Below are 8,238 nucleotides of genomic sequence, written 5' to 3' on the forward strand. Positions count from 1 at the left end.
GACCCTCGGGTCTGCTGAACCCAAGGGAAAGGCTTAGGTAGGAAAATGTAAAACCAAGGTTGGCCTTGCTGGAGGAGTTTTATTCAAAGCGAACAGTCAAGGGGGTCCCATAACCCCAACCGTGTAAGGAACACAAAATCAAGGAACATAACACCGGTATGACGGAAACTAGGGCGGCAAGAGTGGAACAAAACACCAGGCATAAGGCTGAGCCTTCCACCCTTTACCAGGTATATAGATGCATTAATTAAAATTAGAGATATTGTGATATCCCAACATATCCATGTTCGAAAGTGGAACAAACTTGAACTTCACCTGCAACTAACAACGCTAAAGAGGGGCGGTAACATAGCCAAACAACGGTTTGCTAGGAAGGTGGGTTAGAGGCTTGACATGGCAATGTGGGAGGCATTATAAACAAGTGGTAGGTAGTGCAACATAGAGATAGAACGAACAACTAGCAAGCAAAGATAGAAGTGATATCGAGGGTATGGTCATCTTGCCTGCAATGTTCTCAGAGTTGTTGAAAGCTTGATCCTCATTAGCGTACTCAACAGGTTCCTTGTTCATGTACTCATTTCTCGGCTGTACCCAAAGCAAGAACACAAGCAATGGAATAACAATCAATCACGGTGCGATGCACAAGCAACATGATGCAATACATGACATGATATGCAAGATATGATATTTAATGCATATGTGTGCTTTGGAAGGGAAATAATGATCAATGCATCAACTTGTCATAACAAGTATTCTGCTGGAAAGATGAGGTGATTACGGTCAAAGTCCATATAAGGATCACCAGAAACGGAAGCACGGTTTGCAAATGACAAGCAATACAAGGATGACGCAAATCTGTGATTAACAGCATGATAGCACTTAGAATGCAACAAGAAACTAAGCTAATGCACTACAACATAGCAACAAGGCTTATGAGCATAAAGTACACATGAAGCTCATCCAAACATGAACACTAACCTCCTGCTATATCTCACTAGAATAAGCTCAAAATAGCATGGCAAAAATGCAAACGATATCAGCTTCATAGACTTGGAGAAATTATTAACATGTCAAAACCAGCATCAGGAAGCAATGGTTAGAGCAAGCACACAACATGCTACAAGAACATATCATGGCAAACAAAGGAATGACATGCTAGTACTAAACACATAGAACAAATCTCCCTTACTGATCATAACCCAAAGAGGCATGGAAAATAATGTAGCACCCATGCCAACATGGCAAGTTTTATGAACAGTTTCAGACTTCGAAGAAAAGCATGACATGGCATAAACAGATTCTTGATAGCAACTTTGCAAGCTCATGCCACTCACCACAAAGCATTTTATGGCATGACAAGGTAAACAACATGAAATAGATATATTCAAGAAGCTAAGCATGACAAGAAGTTGATAGGGTACATGCATCACTAGCAAAACACATGGCAATATTGAATATCATGTTAACAATCTGCCACGAACAATATTTAGCAAAAGTAGGACAAGAAAATGACATGACAGACTACTCCATAATTTCAACCAGAGATATTAATGGATAGAGCAAAACCACGTCTACAAAACATGCTTACTGAACTATCTCAAAATGTGCATGGATCTCATGGTAGAAACAAGTTTACATGGCATCAAAATGTAACAGGAAAAGGACTTAGCAAAAATATGAAGTGTCTGAAATCAGCAACATTATGAAAGCCTACTTTGCATGCTTGTGATTGTCACCACATAGATCACAAAAATACAAGACTTGCACCCATGTAAAGATGGCATGATGGAGCTCATAAAACATGTAGACATCATGTTCATAGGATGCACACACAAAATGCAACAGAAACGGCATATTACCAAGTTCTGTTAACAGACAGCAGTTAACATCATGTAGCACTTTTGCAATGATAATAATGGCATCAATATGGACATTAAAATGCATGAAAATGACACTAACATGAAGAGCATCACGAGACGAACATTTCGACATATCATATGCATGATTCGGAGCTACAGGAACGGAGATATGGCATGATGAAGGGGACACCAAAATATTACAGACTTAGGGAAAAACGGAGTCGACCTGCTCAGATCTAGGGTTTCGGGCGCGCAATCCGAGGATTGCTAGAGTGCTCGCCGGAGTAGCCGCCAGAGAGGAGGGAGACGGCGAAGAGGCACAGGGGCTCGCCGGAGACCGGATCTAGGCGCCGGCGAGGAGGTGGAGGTCGGGGTGCCGGCGGGAGGTCACGGGCGCGGCGGCACGGCGTCGGAGAGGCGGCGTGCGGGAGGCGACCGGCGTTGGGCGGTGCTGGAGGTGGCGGGCGGGCGCAGCACGGCGGGGCGTGGTTGGGAGCGCCGGCAAGCGGGCGCGCTGTGTGTCGAGAGGGCCTCCCTCGGGCCCCCGCGGGCCAGTGGCAGCGGCCGCAGGACAGGGACACGTGCGGCATGTGGGTTGGGTGACGCAAAGGCGGTGGACGCGTCCGATGGCAGCGGGAGAGGCTAGGCTAGGGTTTCGCCCAGATTTAGAGGAGGGGTGTATATTTATAGTTAGGGGGATGTAACGCCCACTATGCGGCTATATCTCCCACGTGTCGGGGCACGACTTAGAGGCCTAGCCGCATGGTGGTTTTGTTGCAAGAGGGGTAATTTTCACACAATCCCATGTAATGAATAAGAAAGGGATAAAGAGTTGGCTTACAATCGCCACTTTACAAAATACATAAATAATTCATACATCATCCAGATACACTCATAGACTGACTATGGTCAAATCCGAATAATAGGAAGATAAACCCCAAATGCTAGATCCCCGATCGTCCCAACTGGGCTCCACTACTGATCATCAGGAAAAGAAACATCGTAACGACCCAGATCCTCATCGAACTCCCACTTGAGTTCGGTAGCATCGCCTGCACTGGTATCATCGGCACCTGCAACTGTTTGGAAGTATCCGTGCGCCACGAGGACTCAGCAATCTCACACCCGCGAGATCAAGACTATTTAAGCTTATGGGTAGGATAAGTTAGTGAGGTGGAGCTGGAGCAAGCGCTAAGTAAATATGGTGGCTAGCATACGCAAATAAGAGTAAGATGAGAAGCTATGCAGCGGTCGTGAAGCTATAAGTGATCAAGAAGTGATCCTGAAACTACTTACATTCAAGCATAACACAAGGCCGTGTTCACTTCCCGGACTCCGCCGAAAAGAGACTATCACGGCTACACACGCGATTGATTCATTTTAATTAAGTCAAGTGTCAAGTTCTCTACAACCAGATATTAACAAATTCCCATCTGCCACATAACCGCGGGCACGGCTCTCGGAAGTTTATACCTTGCAAGGGTGTACCAACTTAGCCCATCACAAGCTATCACGGTCTACGAAGGATATTCCTTCTCTCGGAAAGACCCGATTAGTCTCGTAATCCCGGTTACAAGACATTTCGACAATGGTAAAACAAGACCAGCAAAGCCGCCCGACTATGCCGACAAATCCCGATAGGAGCCGCACATATCTCATTCTCAGGGAAGACTGGATGAGACAAGCTATGAGTAAAACCAGCACTCGAGATTCCTCGAGGTGGCCCCGCATGCGGCTCTGTTCGGACCAACACTCAAAGGAGCACTGGCCCGGGGGTTAAAAATAAAGATGGCCCATGGGGTCGCGAAAACCCAAGGGAAAAGGCTTAGGTGGAAAATGTTAAAACCAAGGTTGCGCCTTGCTAGAGGAGTTTTATTCAAAGCGAACTGTCAAGGGGGTCCCATAACCCCAACCTAAGGAACGCAAAATCAAGGATCATAACACCAGTATGATGGAAACTAGGGCAACAAGAGTGGAACAAAACACCAGGCAAAAGGCCGAGCCTTCCACCCTTTACCAAGTATATAGATGCATTAATTAAATAAGAGATAATATGATATCCCAACATATCCATGTTCCAACATGGAACAAACTTCAACTTCATCTGCAACTAGCAATGCTATAAGAGGGGCTGAGCAAAAGCGGTAATATAGCCAAACAACAGTTTGCTAGGAAGGTGGGTTAGAGGCTTGACATGGCAATATGGGAGGCATGATATAACAAGTGGTAGGTAGCGCGACATAGCGCTAGAATGAACAACTAGCAAGCAAAGATAGAAGTGATTTCGAGGGTATGGTCATCTTGCCTTCAATGTTCTCAGAGTTGTCGAAAGCTCGCTCCTCATTAGCATACTCAACAGGTTCCTCGTTCACGTACTCGTCTCCTGGCTCTACCAAAAGTAAGAACACAAGCAAAGGAACAACAATCAATCATGGTGCAATGCACAAGCAACATGATGTAATACATGGCATGATATGCAAGATATGATATGCAATGCATATGCGTGCTCCATAAGGGAAAGAATGATCAAGGGATCAACTTGGCAAACCAAGTATTCCGCTGGAAAGATGAGGTGATTTCAGTCGAAATCGATATAAGGATCACCGGAAACGGATGCACGGTTTGCAAATGACAAGCAAAATAAGAATGACGCAAATCTGCGATTAACAGCATGATAGCACTTAGAATGCAACAAGAAACTAAGCTACTGCACTCCAACATAGCAACAAAGCATAAGGCAGTGATGTAAAAGATATGCTTGACAAAAGATGAACACTGAGCTACATCTAAATCATACTAGAACAGGTTCAAACAAGCATGGCAAAAGTGCAAAAGATATCAGCTTAGTGAAAATACTAACATGTCAAAAACAACATCAGGGAGCAATGCTTAGAGCAAGCAAACAACATGCTATAGGAACATTTCATGGCAAACAAAGGCATGTCATGCTTCTACTAAAAGCACTTAACAAAACTCCCTTACTGAACATGAGCCAAAAAGACACAGAAAATATGATGGTACCCATGTAAACATAGCAAGTTATATTAACAGTTTCATGCATGGCGGCGGCGGGAGCAAGGCGGCGCGCGGGAGTGGGCCGGCTGGGTTTTGGCCTAGTCAGTCCGGGAAAACTTTATTTTAAATAAAATTCCACCAAAGTTAAAACCTAATAAAATATAAAAACAAATCTATAAATGCGAAAAACAATTTTCACTGTCTAAATAAAATATTTAGAACAAAGTGAACATTTTTCTAGCCTAAAAATGCAAGTTTCAAAAATGCATATTTTTCTAATTCAAATAAAATCTCACATAAAATCCAAACAAAATATTTATTTGATTTAAAAAATTTTCCTCCAATATTCCTCTGTTTTGAAGAAGTCATTTTATCTTCCTTCTTTTATTTTTTAATATTGTAAATAATTGGAGAGGAAAATATTAAAACCAAATTGATACTCTTTTCAAAATTGAGAAAAAAATTCAAATTTGAAAATGAATGAAATCCCCAACTCTCTCCTTGGGTCCTTGAGTTGCTTAAGATTTCTAGGATCACAACCAAAACGCAAATAAAATATGGTATGCATATGATGACCTATGTATAACATCCAAATTGACAATTTGGGATGTTACAAACCTACCCCCTGAAGATGAATCTCGCCCTCGAGATTCGGGTTGGCTAGGAAATAGGTGTGGGTGGTCTTTCCGTAGGTCTTCTTCTCGTTCCCAGGTGGCTTCATCTTTGGTATGGTGGCTCCACTGAACCTTGCAAAACTTGATAACCTTCTTGCGCGTAACTCGGTTGGCAAACTCGAGAATCTTGACGGGTTTCTCCTCGTAGGTCGGATCACTCTCCAACTGAATTGCTTCCAGGGGCACCGTATCTCTTAGAGGAATATTGTCCATCTCAGCATGGCACTTCTTCAACTGGGAAACGTGAAACACATCATGAACTCCTGACAATCCTTCGGGTAACTACAACTTGTAGGCAACTTCTCCCATATGTTCCAGTACTCGGTATGGTCCTACAAACCTCGGGGCTAACTTCCCCTTAACTCCAAATCGTTTAACTCCTCGCAGAGGTGACACGTGAAGATATGCTCTGTCTCTGATTTCATAGACTACCTCCTTGCGTTTTGTATCTGCATAACGGTTCTGCTTGGACTAAGCTACCTTGAGTCTATCTTGAAACAACTTGACCTTCTCTTCGGACTCTTTGATCATATCTGGTCCAAACAACTGACGGTCTCCAACTTCATACGACATTAATGGTGTCCTTAATCTCTTTCCGTACAAGGCTTCAAAAGGAGCCATCTTCAAACTAGCCTGATAACTGTTGTTGTATGAGAACTCTGCGTAAGGCAAATTGTCATCCCAACTAGATCCATAATGTAGCGCACAAGCTCTCAACATGTCCTCCAGAATCTGATTGACTCTCTCGGTCTGTCCATATGTCTACGGATGAAAAGATGTACTAAACTCTAGCCTGGTACCCAAAGTCTGGTGCAGCTGATTCCAAAACTTCAAAGTTAACTGTGTTCCTCTATCTAATACGATGGTCCTTGGAACTCCGTGCAGACATACGATCCTGGTCATATATATCTTGGCCAAATTCGCACTCGTATAAGTGGTTTTCACTACGATGAAGTGAGCTACCTTGGTCAAGTGATCAACTACTACCCAGATTGAATCATATCCTGATCGGGTCTTGGGTAATCTGGTGATGAAATCCATGCCAAGCTTGTCCGACTTCCATTCGGGTATCGGCATAGGCTGAAGCAATCATGCCGGCTTCTGATGTTCTGCCTTCACTCTCTGCCATACATCACATACTACTACATACTCGGCAATATCCTTATTCATACCTGTCCACTAGAAATGCTCCTTCAAATCTAAATACATCTTGGTGTTTCGGGGCTGAATCAAGTATGGCGAGTCATGAGCTTCCTAAAGTATTAACTTCCTGATCTCCGCATTATTGGGCACATATATACGATCTTCAAACCATAAAGTATCATGCTCATCCTCACAAAAACCCTTGGCTTTCCCTATGCTCATCTTCTCCTTCATCTCAACAATTTCCTTATCATCCTTCTGAGGTTCTCAAGTCTTTCCCAATAACGTAGACGGAACCTTCATTGCTGCAACAAAACCTCTTGGAACTATCTCGAAACGAAGTTCCTTGATATCGTAAACTAACTCTTGCGGTAATCCTCTGCTTACGAGGGTATTGGCATAACTCTTGCAGTTCAAAGCGTCTGCTACGACATTGGCCTTCCTTGGATGATAATGCAACTTCATATCATAATCCTTTATGAGCTCCAACCATCTCCTCTGCCTGAGATTCATCTCCTTCTGCGTGAAAATGTACTTCAAACTCTTGTGATTCATGTACACATCACATGTGTTTCCAATCAGAAAATGTCTCTAGGTTTCAAGCGCATGCACTATGGCTGCTAACTCCAAATCATGGGTGGCATAATTTAACTCATGAGGTCGAAACTGACATGAGGCATATGAAACAACTCTTTCGTCCTGCATCAGTACTCCTCTAAGTCCTAAGCGAGAAGCATCGCAATACACTTGGAAATCCTTGCGTATATCTGGAAGAATCAGCACTGGGCTGTAACCAAACGTTTCTTCAACTCCTGAAAACTGGCCTCACAATCTTAAGTCCAATTGAACTTGGTGTCCTTCTTCAACAACTCGGTCATGGGTTTTGCAATCTTGGAGAAATTCTCAATGAACCTCCTATAATATCCTGCGAGTCCCAGAAAACTACGGATCTCTCCAACTGAGGTGGGTGCCAACCACTCAGTGACATACTGAACCTTGGTAGGATCGACGGCTATACCTTCTCCTGATATAACATGTCCAAGAAATCAAACTTCCTTCAACCAAAACTAGCACTTGATGAACTTGGCATATAGCTGATGTTCCCTTAGCTTCTCAAGAACTAAGCGCAAGTGTTCCTTGTGTTCCTCTTCATTCTTCGAGTATACCAAAATATCATCAATGAACACCACTACGAACTTATCCAAAAACTCCATGAATACCTTGTTCATCATGCTCATAAAATAGGCAGTGGCATTAGTCAGTCCAAATGACATGATCGTGTACTCATATAGCCCGTACCTTGTGGTAAAAGTTGTCTTAGGTATATCCTATTCTCGGATCTTCAGCTGGTGGTATCCTGATCGCAGATTGATCTTGGAGAATACTTTAGCTCCTGGCAACTGGTCAAATAGATCATTGATCATCGCTAGTGGGTACTTCACTGGTGCGCGTTGACAAGACTTTCTCTAAGCCTAGCTGTGTTCACTTCCTCATACATGCTCCAGAGCTTCGTTAGGCACATCTTCAAAGACTGTGGCCACTCTTGA

This window comes from Triticum dicoccoides, chromosome 4A (genome assembly GCF_002162155.2).
Source record: "Triticum dicoccoides isolate Atlit2015 ecotype Zavitan chromosome 4A, WEW_v2.0, whole genome shotgun sequence".
In the NCBI taxonomy this organism is placed as follows: Eukaryota; Viridiplantae; Streptophyta; class Magnoliopsida; order Poales; family Poaceae; genus Triticum; species Triticum dicoccoides.